Source organism: Triticum urartu, chromosome 3, assembly GCF_003073215.2.
Source record: "Triticum urartu cultivar G1812 chromosome 3, Tu2.1, whole genome shotgun sequence".
NCBI lineage: Eukaryota > Viridiplantae > Streptophyta > Magnoliopsida > Poales > Poaceae > Triticum > Triticum urartu.
In genome coordinates this window covers 697,793,976-697,805,411 of record NC_053024.1, presented here as the reverse complement: position 1 = coordinate 697,805,411, position 11,436 = coordinate 697,793,976, and positions in this window count along the sequence as shown.

Sequence of the window (11,436 nt, the reverse complement as noted above, 5' to 3'; positions counted from 1 at the left end):
CTCCAGCCGCGCGAGACGGGCCAGCAGCCGACCGAGCCACGAGCTGGGGCCTGGCACGGGGTCTAGCGTAGGTGTCGCATCACGTTCTCTCGATGGATCAACGGATCCGAGGCGGATCTCAGGTGCATCGGATCAGGAGCTGGTTGATGTGCAAGGTACGACGGGATCTTCTTTGGCCACAGATTCTGTTGCAGAACCAGTTACACCATGATCTTTTGCGCCTACAACTACATAGGTTTGTGTACCAGCTCCTGCACAAGAACTTCCACGTCGCCATACTCGATCCCAATCTGGTATTCTCAAAGCAAAGGAGTATACAGATGGCACTATAAGGTATGATAAAATTAAGCGTGCTTTTCTTACTAGTATGGGAGAACCAACACATATGCATGATGGAGTTGCTAGTAAAGATTGGAAAGAAGCTATGGATAATGAATATGAGGCACTCATAAAAAATGAAAGATGGCATTTAGTACCACCGGAAAGAGGCAAAAATGTCATAGATTGCAAATTGGTGTGTAAGATTAAAAGAAAGTCTGATGGAAGTATAGACAGATACAAAGCCAGATTAGTTCCAAAAGGGTTTAAACAGAGGTTTGGTATTGATTATGAAGATACCTTCAGTCCGGTTGTTAAGGCAGCTACTATTCGACTTGTACTGTCTATTGTTGTTTCTAGAGGGTGGAGCCTAAGACAGCTAGATGTTCAGAACGCGTTTCTTCATGGTGTTCTGGAAGAAGAGGTTATGAGAATATTAGCACACCTCATTATATTTGCAAATTAGATAAAGCTTTATATGGTCTGAAACAGGCCCCAAGAGCCTAGTACTCAAGGTTGAGCACTCAATTACAACAACTTGGGTTTACACCATCAAAGGCTGATACCTCATTATTTCTCTACAACAAGGGCAATGTCACTATATTTGTTCTTGTATATGTTGATGATATAATTGTTGCTAGTTCAAGTCTAGATGCTACCACTTGTTTGCTTAAGGATTTAAAGATGGAGTTTTCTCTTAAGGATTTGGGAGATCTACATTACTTTCTTGGTATAGAAGTTAAATAGGTGAAAGATGGTATACTTCTGTCACATGAAAAATATGGCAATGACATCGTCTAGAAAATTGCAAGCCTGTACGTGATACGTCTCCAACGTATTTATAATTTTTGATTGTTTCATGCTATTATATATATTCTATTTTGGATGTTTAATGGACTTATTTATACACTTTTATATTATTTTTGGGACTAACCTATTAACCTGAGGCCCATGTTAAATTGTTGTTTTTTGCCTATTTCAGTGTTTCGCAAAAAAAGAATATCAAACGGAGTCCAAACGGAATGAAACCTTCGGAAGCGTGATTTTTGGAACAAACGTGATCCAGAGGACTTGGAGTGGACGGCAAGCAACTAACGAGGAAGCCACGAGGTAGGGGGCGTTCCTACCCCCCTGGGGGCGCCCTCCACCCTCGTGGGCCCCTCGTGGCTCTACCGACCTACTTCTTCCTCCTATATATACCTACGTACCCTGAAAACATCAGAGAACACCATGAAAACCTAATTCCACTGCCGCAGCCTTCTGTACCCGTGAGATCCCATCTTGGGGCCTTTTTCGGCGCTCCGCCGGAGGGGGCATTGATCACGGAGGGCTTCTACATCAACACCATAGCCTCTCAGATGATGTGTGAGTAGTTTACCTCCGACCTTTGGGTTCATATTTATTAGCTAGATGGCTTCTTCTCTCTCTTTGGATCTCAATACAAAGTTCTCCTCGATTCTCTTGGAGATCTGTTCGATGCAATCTTCTTTTGCGGTGTGTTTGTCGAGATCCGATGAATTGTGGGTTTATGATCAAGATTATCTATGAACAATATTTGAATCTTCTTCAGTTCTTTTATGTATGATTGGCTATCTTTGCAAGTCTCTTCGAATTATCAGTTTGATTTGGCCTACTAGATTGATCTTTCTTGCAATGGGAGAAGTGCTTAGCTTTGGGTTCAATCTTGCGGTGTCCTTTCCCAGTGACAGTAGGGGCAGTAAGGCACGTATTGTATTGTTGCCATCAACGATAAAAAGATGGGGTTTATATTATATTGCATGAGTTTATCCCTCTACATCATGTCATCTTGTTTAAAGCGTTACTCCGTTCTTATGAACTTAATACTCTAGATGCATGCTGGATAGCGGTCGATGTGTGGAGTAATAGTAGTAGATGCAGGCAGAAGTCGGTCTACTTGTCACGGACGGGATGCCTATATACATGATCATACCTAGATATTCTCATAACCATGCTCAATTCTATCAATTGCTCGACAGTAATTTGTTCACCCACCGTAATACTTATGCTATCTTGAGAGAAGCCACTAGTGAAACCTATGGCCCTCGGGTCTATTTTCCATCATAGAAGTTTCCAATCTATTTTATTTTGCAATCTTTACTTTCAATTTATATCATAAAAAATACCAAAAATATTTATATTATTATTATTATCTCTATCAGATCTCACTCTTGCAAGTGGCCGTGAAGGGATTGACAACCCCGTTATTGCGTTGGTTGCGAGGTTCTTATTTGTTTGTGTAGGTTCGAGGTGACTCGCCCGTGGTCTCCTACTGGATTGATACCTTGGTTCTCAAAATCTGAGGGAAATACTTACGCTTTTTTGCTGCATCACCCTTTCCTATTCAAGGGAAAACCAACGCATGCTCAAGAGGTAGCAGTACGTACACCTATTTCAACTTCAGAAAAACACACCATTGATAGTGGAGAGGCTCTTGGATCTGAGGATGCAACAAACTATAGAAGTGTTGTAGGTGCATTATGTCGTGGAATTGTCACGGCAGATGTCCTAGTGTGAGGACTTAGTCGTGAGGCCAACACATCTTTGTAGTAGCTTGAGAGGGGTTGAGCGGAATCGAGAGACGCAACACAAGACAAGGATTTAGACAGCTTCGGGCCCGGAAAACATCGTCCGGTAATAGCCCTACATGATGTTTGTGGCTAGATCTCATTATGATCATCAGAGAGTCGCCGCATAAGCAGGCTCCCCCTTTTGTGTCTAGCCCTAACGATTGTTTCTTCATGCTTGTCCCTCTTTGGAGAGCCCTGCCCCTCCTTATATATATTGAAGGGGCGGGTTACATGTAGAGTCCTATTAGGATTAGGACTAGTCTACTACAAGTGGAGTCCTAGTCTTGCTTCCTATATAAGGAAATATCCCTTATTCCTTTCCTCGTAAACCGGCCCACCATTAACACGAACCGGCCTTCTGGGCCTTGGGCCTTGTCATCCGTCTAACCCGCCCGCCGGGTCACCAGTGAGTCATAATGTTCAGGCGGGTTGCTTGTAAACCGCCAGGTCAGGGCACTACTAGGGAAAACCCTAACAGTAGCGCTGGTTTTGTGCTCACTAGTAGCGCGGGTAGGCGCGCTACTAATAAGGCGCTATAGCTATTGCTTATCAGTAACGCGTGCCCGCACACGTTACTGCTAGGACAAATAGCTGCAGCGTTTGTTCACTCCCACGCTACTGCTAATGTAACTACTGGCAGCGTGTTTTCTCTCCATCGCTACTAGTATTTTTTTTAGTGTATTTATGCGCCATCGTACAAATATTGGTACAATACCAGTTATGAGGTTTACATCATTATGTCCATAACAATGTGTCAAATGAAGGTGGATTAGGTTCAAGTGGAGGCAATATGTGGTGCATGTCAAAAGTATACTACTAATCCAAACTTGATCTAGTTTGGACTAGTAGTACTTTCGATGTGCACCACATGTTGCCTCCACTTAAATCTAATCTGCCAGCACAAGCTATTTAATCATCATCATAGTCATTACCACCAACAGTATTTATTTAATCACCACTAACACTAGCTAATAATAATTATCATAGTCATTACCACCAACACTAGCTATTTTATCATCATAGTAATAGTGTAGCATATTATCATCCTCAAACTCATTTCTAGCTAGCTAATCACTCCTGCTGCTCTTTCTTAGGTAAAATAACATAAAACATGTGTAGCTCTCCTCCTTGATCAAGTTGGAGCATGCAAATGAACCTGTCTCCTAATCGTGGGTAGCGCATCTGTTTGCTGCCCCTTAGTACTTCTCCGCGCTCCCCCATCACATATTTGGTCCAGTCTTGCACTATTAAGCATCCGTCGCTAATCTTGAATGCACTAAAGTAATCTATAGGATATCTTGGCCATAAGCTAATAATACTCATGGTACCTTTAGTCTCGATCCCATAAGGCACAACATTCATCGGGAGTCCCTGTTGAAGAACATCGTATGGTAACATACTTAGCAATGAAGTTTAGCTTCAAAAATAATGTATGGAAAAGATGCCCTGAGGACAAATAGTAAAAATCTTACCATCCTTCCTAAATAGATGTGACCGTAGTTCATTACGAACACTATTGGTCGCACGTTTTCAGTACTAACATTTCTAAGTGCAGAAAGAAAAATTGTCTTGACAGTATCAAGATCCTCAAGCCATGAAACATAATGACTTAGCTCCTCGCAGTTTAGTTCAGCCCCGGGACAGTAGTAGGTCCTGTCTACCAAGCGCTGGACATCTTTTCTTGCACCGAAATAAGCTGACAATACAAATTAGTTGTCAACTATTTGTGAATAAACAATATCAAAGACATAAATATGGTTGAGGAACTTACATAATGGTATAACTGGAGGCGTCTGCACATCGACCCAGATGTCGGTATTACCTTCAATATCATCTTCCGGACGAATATCAAAGGTGATAACCATATCAGGCTCAAATGCATAAGTCTTGCATAGTGATTGTCATGTTTTGCATTCAAATTAGGTGTAGTCGTCTGAATTGTATAATTTTACGTTGAAAATATAACCATGCTCGGTCTTCAAGTAAAATTTCCTTTCCTCCATAGTACGACTGAAACCTATCTTATCCAATACAAAAACTCTTGCATGGCAGGGGATATGCTAGTAGAATAGTAAAAAAAGACTTGTCATGCTTAATGTCATGCTTAAATTATAAGTTGAATCAAATGAAGCAAATGTCATGCTTAATTATGAAAAAAAGACTTGTCGTTGTGACATACTGTATCCACTTCGAAGTTCTCGTCCAGCTTGATGCTGAAGCGCCTATCATCATCTAGGAAGATTCCGTCGCACAGGCCACGCTCGTCTTCGCAGTATTTGCAAATACCGAAATCCTTTTCGTCGTCAGACATTTCCTATATTCATAGTTAAAACATTAATTGAAAATCGATCGAAGACAACTACCAGGATACTCAACACACAAATCTGGGGCACTCGATATTTCCTACATATTCTAGCACAAGTCATGCCAAAATTCACGAAAAAATCCGGCATGACCTTTGCTAAAATAGGACATATCGAGCGCCTGAAATTTTCCGGAACGGAAATGAATCAACACTCCGGCAAAACATAGGCCACTCGGAGGTGTAACCTGCAAACATGACCGGCCACTTGGGCAAGCACATATCCTATTTGAGCAACACAAGCTATACATTTCAAAATATCTTATAGGACTCAAATTAGCATGCATTCAATAAGCAAAAGTAAATCATCTCATGCGTCCATACATCGTCGAATATTATCACTAATACATCCCGAATAGTGTCATACATATAACATCACTAATACAACTAAAACCCTAGCACACGACGGGTATCGGTGCGGGCGATGGACACCCACAGAGAAGGAACCATCACAGGATCATAGCTCCAGTGAGATCCTTGGACAACCTGCCAGGTATTGGAGAACATGTGCTCCAACGCAAACAAGTAGCGACGGACGTGCGCGTCCTCCTCACTGACACAGTGACGCACCACCTCCGCGGAGTCCTCGAGCCTCTGGACCGTCACTGGCCCACGCGACCGCCACCAAAGAAGGTTTGGGTCAACGACAGGCTGGCTCCTCACCAACTTGCGCCTCCCGGTACCACCCCGATGGAGCCCAGTCCCGGACATGGCCTGTCTGGTCAAGCAGGTGCCGTCCTCCGCCGACTCGACGATGAGGATGCGGAATAGGCATCGTCGACGTCGATGCGGGAAAAATTGCTTTAACTAAAAAAATAGCAACAAGTTCTTACAAATGAGTTCTATTAATTCAATTAGTTCTTACTAAAAATAAACTTACTATAAATAAAAATAAACTAATACCTAATTAGTACCTAGTTCTTACTAACTAATTAGTACATAGGAACTACTGCCCTAATTACCATATAAGTAATTAACTAACTAGCACTAAAAATAGCCTAGGGTTCATACTAACTAGCACTAAATAGCTAGGGTTCATACTAAGCAGAGAAGAGGGATCGGAAGGGGAGAGTGCTTACAGAGGGCGGGGAGAGAGATGGGGTCGGGGGAGACGGCGGCGAGGCGGGTCGAGGGAGACGACGGCGAGGCGGGGTCGGGGGAGACGGCAGCGAGGCGGAGGTGACGAGGAATAGTAGAGGAGAATTGGGGGAGGAAGCAGAGGAGAGGGAATCAGGCCACGCGGGGGGTTAGGTGAAAATAGCTTTAACAGTAGCGTGGGGAGGTAAAACGCGCTGCTGCTAAAATCCATAGTAGTAGCGATGTTCGTAGAAGGGCGCTACTACTATACCTAGCACGTCGGGAACGGTGTGGCAATTATAGTAGTAGCGTGTTCTGTTCCTGCCGCGCTACTGCTAAGCGGGTAACAGTAGCACCGTTCTAGCAGACGCGTTACTGCTAAGTAGCAGTAGCGCCTCATTTTAACAAGCGCTACTGGTAACATTCTATGTATAAGGTTTTCCCTAGTAGTGGGGCGGGTCGCCAGTGAATCGCCAAGTGTCAGCCGGGTCTCAAGTAATCCGCCAAGTCCGGCCGGGTCAAATTTCCAGCCGGGTCATACCGCGGGGTATATCCCCGACATATTACGATATTTAACTCTTACACGTCCTGACATTTCTTATTCAGTGAATAAAGTGTGCCAGTATTTACATGCACCCACTACTATTCATTGGACTGCAATTAAAAGAATTGTGAGGTATTTCAGGTTTTCAGGAGAACTTGGTCTAAGAATTGTCAAGTCTCCTTCTATGCTTGTGTCTGCCTACTCTGACGCAGATTGGGCAAGATGTGCTGATGACAGAAGGTCCACAAGTGGATTTGCTGTGTTCCTAAGAACAAATCTTGTATCATGGAGTGCAAGAAAACAGGCTATAGTCTCAAGGTCTAGCACTGAGGGTGAGTATAAAGCTCTAGTAAATGCTAGAGCTGAAGTGACGTGGATACAAACATTGATTTATGAACTTGGAGTTAAAACTCCGCGAACTGCTAGATTATGGTGTGATAATCTTGGTGCAACCTATCTTTCAGCTAATTCTGTTTTTCATGCACGCACAAAGCATATCGAAGTTGATTTTCATTTTGTTAGAGAAAGAGTAACGCGTAAGTTGTTTGACATAAAGTTTATTCCTACTGGTGATCAATTAGCTGATGGCTTCACAAGACACTTACTATGAGAAGGCTCAAGGAGTTCAAGCACAATCTCAACCTTTGTGTTCCTTAGAGCATCTCCAGCCGTTCGGCCCCTCAGGGCGCTAAAAAAGGGCGGTCTGGGGGCGAACCGGCGCTAGTTCGGCCCATGGGGGCGACCTAGCTCCCAGTCACGCCCCCAGGACGCGAAAAATTTGAACTTGGTCGTTCCCGCTCACAAAAGACGCCACAAGTCGCGCGATCGCAAGCCACAGTTCCGCGTACAAAAAATAGAGCGGCAGAAGTTCGCGTGCGCATCACTCGGCGGGCTCTGCCCCAGGCGTCGGCGGAGTTGGCGTGCGCGGGCTTGGAGGTGACGGAGCAGCCTCTGCGCTGGGCGGCGTCGGCGCGGCTTCGGTGGTGCTGAGCGTCGTGGAGCCGTCGTCACGCGGGCTTGGCGGCAACGTCGGCGGCGGCGGCCTTGTCGAGGGAAGCTGGATCAGGATGAGGCCGCATTCCGCCAAGTACCACGCCTTGACTGCCTCGTCGGTGCTCTGGAGCATGTCCGCCCCGCCCAACGGGAAAGCCATGTCGGTCTTTCTCTTCTTCGCGGCGACGTTCGTCCGGAGCAGGTCGAGCTTGACGGCGCTGCTGGACATCAACGCCGACCACCGCACCTCGGTCTTCTCTTCACGAAAGACAGCCCGAGCCTGCGCGTCGGCTAGACAGTGCTCGATGGACTCCTGCACTCGAGCGGTGGCCGTGTCGGCGTATTTCCCCTTCTTGGCAACTTTGTTGCGGTCCGGCCGCCTTTCCAATGCGCCAGGAGTCGGCGCGTCCGGCTTGTAGGTCTCCTTGGCCTTGTCGAGGGTGCGCCAGACTTCCGCCCACTTCTCGCACTTGTCAATGCGCTTGTAGACGTGGATGTACTTGAATTCGGCGTCGCTGTTGCTCTGCCGGTACAGGGTGAACATGCGCAGCAACTGTGTGGAGGGACAAACAGTTGGCGCGGGTACACGGCGAAGAGAGGCGGGAGGCCGGCGTGGCATACCTGATCCTCGACGCTGGCACCGCTCTCCGGGCGAGCCGCGACCTCCTCGACGACCCCATGCCATTTGTTGCACGCCCCCTGGATACGCCCCCAATGGTTCGCCATCGCCTTGGAGCCGCGCTGCATGTAGACGCCTTTGAAGTAGGGGTCGACGAGCTTGCGCTCGTCGAACTCGGCCTTGATGCGGTCCCAGTACGTGTCGACGCTCTGGTTCATGCCGGTCGTCGGGTCGAGGCAGACGACTTTCCATGCTTCGGCGAGGCATTCCTCCTTCTTGGACGCCCACTTGATGCGCGGCTCGCCTGTCCTGGCCGCCCGCTTCTTCTTGCACCCCTTCGCCTTCGCAGGCGTCGGCTCCTCCTCCTCCTCTTCCTCATCATCCTCCTCCTCTTGCTCCTCCTTCTCATCCTTGCCGTAGACGTAGCCGAGCTCGCCGTCCATGCCTCCGCTGAGATCCACCACCTCGTCCTGGGTGACGAACCCGGGAGATGCGGCGGCTGCGGCCGAACCTATCGCGATGATGTCGTCCATGTCGGCCTCGGTCTCGTCGGTGTCGCCGAGGTGCGAGAAGGGCAGCGGGCCACGGCGTAGCGGGGGCGTCGGGGAGGAAGTGTAGGCGGGCGGCGAGTAGTTGTATGGAGGGTACTGCACGCCGGCGAAGGCGGGTGAGGGCGTGCGCTGGACCGAGTATCCATGGGGAAGGTGACGTTTGGGTTGAACCCACCATGCGCGTCACCATCGGCATAGCCCGGCGAGGGCAGTCCCCATGGTTGTGGAGAGCCGACGCCTTGCTGACCCCAGGGCGCGTACTGGGCGTGGATTCCGGGTGGATTCATCATCCCCGCGCGAGCCGCCTCGGCCTCGATTTGGTCCGCCGAGGCAGCCGCGGCCGCACGTGCCGCGTTGTCGCGGGCCTTCTTGGCGATGGCTCTTTTCCGCCGGTCGGCGGTGACAGCCTCCCGCCGCTGAACTACCGCCCTCCACTCGGCGTTTTACATGCCCGGTGGCTTGGTCGGTGGCGCCCTCGGCTTCCTCTGCTTCGGCTGGGCGACGGAGGCGGTCGCGGTTGCCGCCGCGCGAGAGGCACCGTACTTCTTCGGTGGCATGGCGGCCGGCTAGGAGGGAGGCGAACGGGAGGGAGATTGGCGGGAGGAAGGAAGAGTACGGGAGGGAAGTGGGGAAAACGCGGGAAGAAACGGCGGGAAGAGGCGCTTGCCTCGCCGACAGGGCGGACCCATGCGCCCTTTTCGCTTGTGCCGGCGCCCCAGGCACCCCCTAGGAAGCCAGGTTTGGCCTGAGTCCGCTGGCACCAGTTTCGCCCCGAGCCGGCGAAAAACGGGCTTCTGGAGGCGCGACTGGGCCGTTTTTTCAACGCCGGCGCGGCAAAATCGCCTGGGGAGGGCCTGTTGGGGGCGCGGCTAGAGATGCTCTTAGGTTCAGATTGAGGGCGAGTGTTGAAATACATTGTAATAGGATAGGACTAGAGGTTTAGACTCCTGGAAACCTATTCTATCTCTTCTTCTGTTTCTTCCTCTGGTTACCGACCTTCTCTATAACTCTCGATCAAACTCTTGATCGATCTTATTGTAAGCCACGACATCACTTGTATAAATAAAACTGCGGTCTGAGAAAAGGGTTTTACGCTTCCCAAACTATTTTACAATCTCCACTGAGTACTTGTCAAGTGCATCCCTGAATAGATTTTTTTGTGTGTATCTACGCGAATGAGAGTGGGACAAAGCGAACAGAGCAATGCAGATTGTAATTTAAGGAGTGAAGTGCATCATACGTCCTCGAACTATTTCAAAGGTACCACGTAGGTCCTCAAACTATGAAAATCATCACCCTGATCCTCAAAGTGCAATAGGTGTGTTATCATGGTCCTCAAACTATTTCAAAGGTGTCACCTAGGTCCTTGAACTATTTTAGAGGTGTCAAATATATACACACTTATTACACTTCAAGAATTTTTGAGAACCTAGATGACACTTTTCATAGTTTGAGGATCCACGTGACACCATCAAAATAGTTCGAGGACCTAGAATGCACTTCACTCTAATTTAAGCAGGAGATGAAGAAGGTTAATAATGTATAATGACCTAAATGTTGATGGATCGGCAGGCCAAAACTGAATGTTCCTTTGCTCCTTGTGCTCTGTCACGAGGATTAGACTCTCTGCCCAGTCCAACTTCTCAAATGATGCTCTGCTGTAGTGGTGTCCAAACCCTTAGGCCACCTGCTTGGATGCCCTGCTTTCTTCTTCTCCAGCGGCAAGCCAAAGAACTGTAAATTTCGTAAATAGATAGTCCCGGAGACTGATCAACAAAATGTTTTTGGATACGTCCGATGAAATTTCACCACAACTTTGAAAAAATTGAGTCATTTTAGTAGGATAGTTGATATAGAAAAAAATTTGAATTCTTGTCAAAATAGTTCTCTACCACATGACTTAGCTGCATAAAGGACACCAAACTTACGTCAAGTTTCCTAGAATTCTGGTTAGGACCACAACAACATCCTCAAGAGAAGAGCGACACCAACGGGCATCTGTACAAAAGCGTAGAGCTTTCGCTCGGTACCTCACCAATGCCATGAGAGGCATACAGGATAACAGGACCACCGCGACGAGCACATGTTTCTAGATCCAGATCTGGGCATCCTTACTGCCAACGACAGAGAACGAGCCCGAGCCACCTGCTGCTACACCCATTGCCGCTCACACAACCACGAAACATAGCCACCACCGTTGCCATCATGCCTGCCAGAGAACCAATCATGCAGACCACCATCAGTCGTGTTTATCTCTACTCCTAATGTCTGAGTTGGTTGAATAGTATCCACGATTTATTTTTATCTCACATCCCACCATCATTCTCCTCATGCTGATTCTTTTACCCTAATAATAAAAACTTTCCTTTTTTCGAGGGCAATAA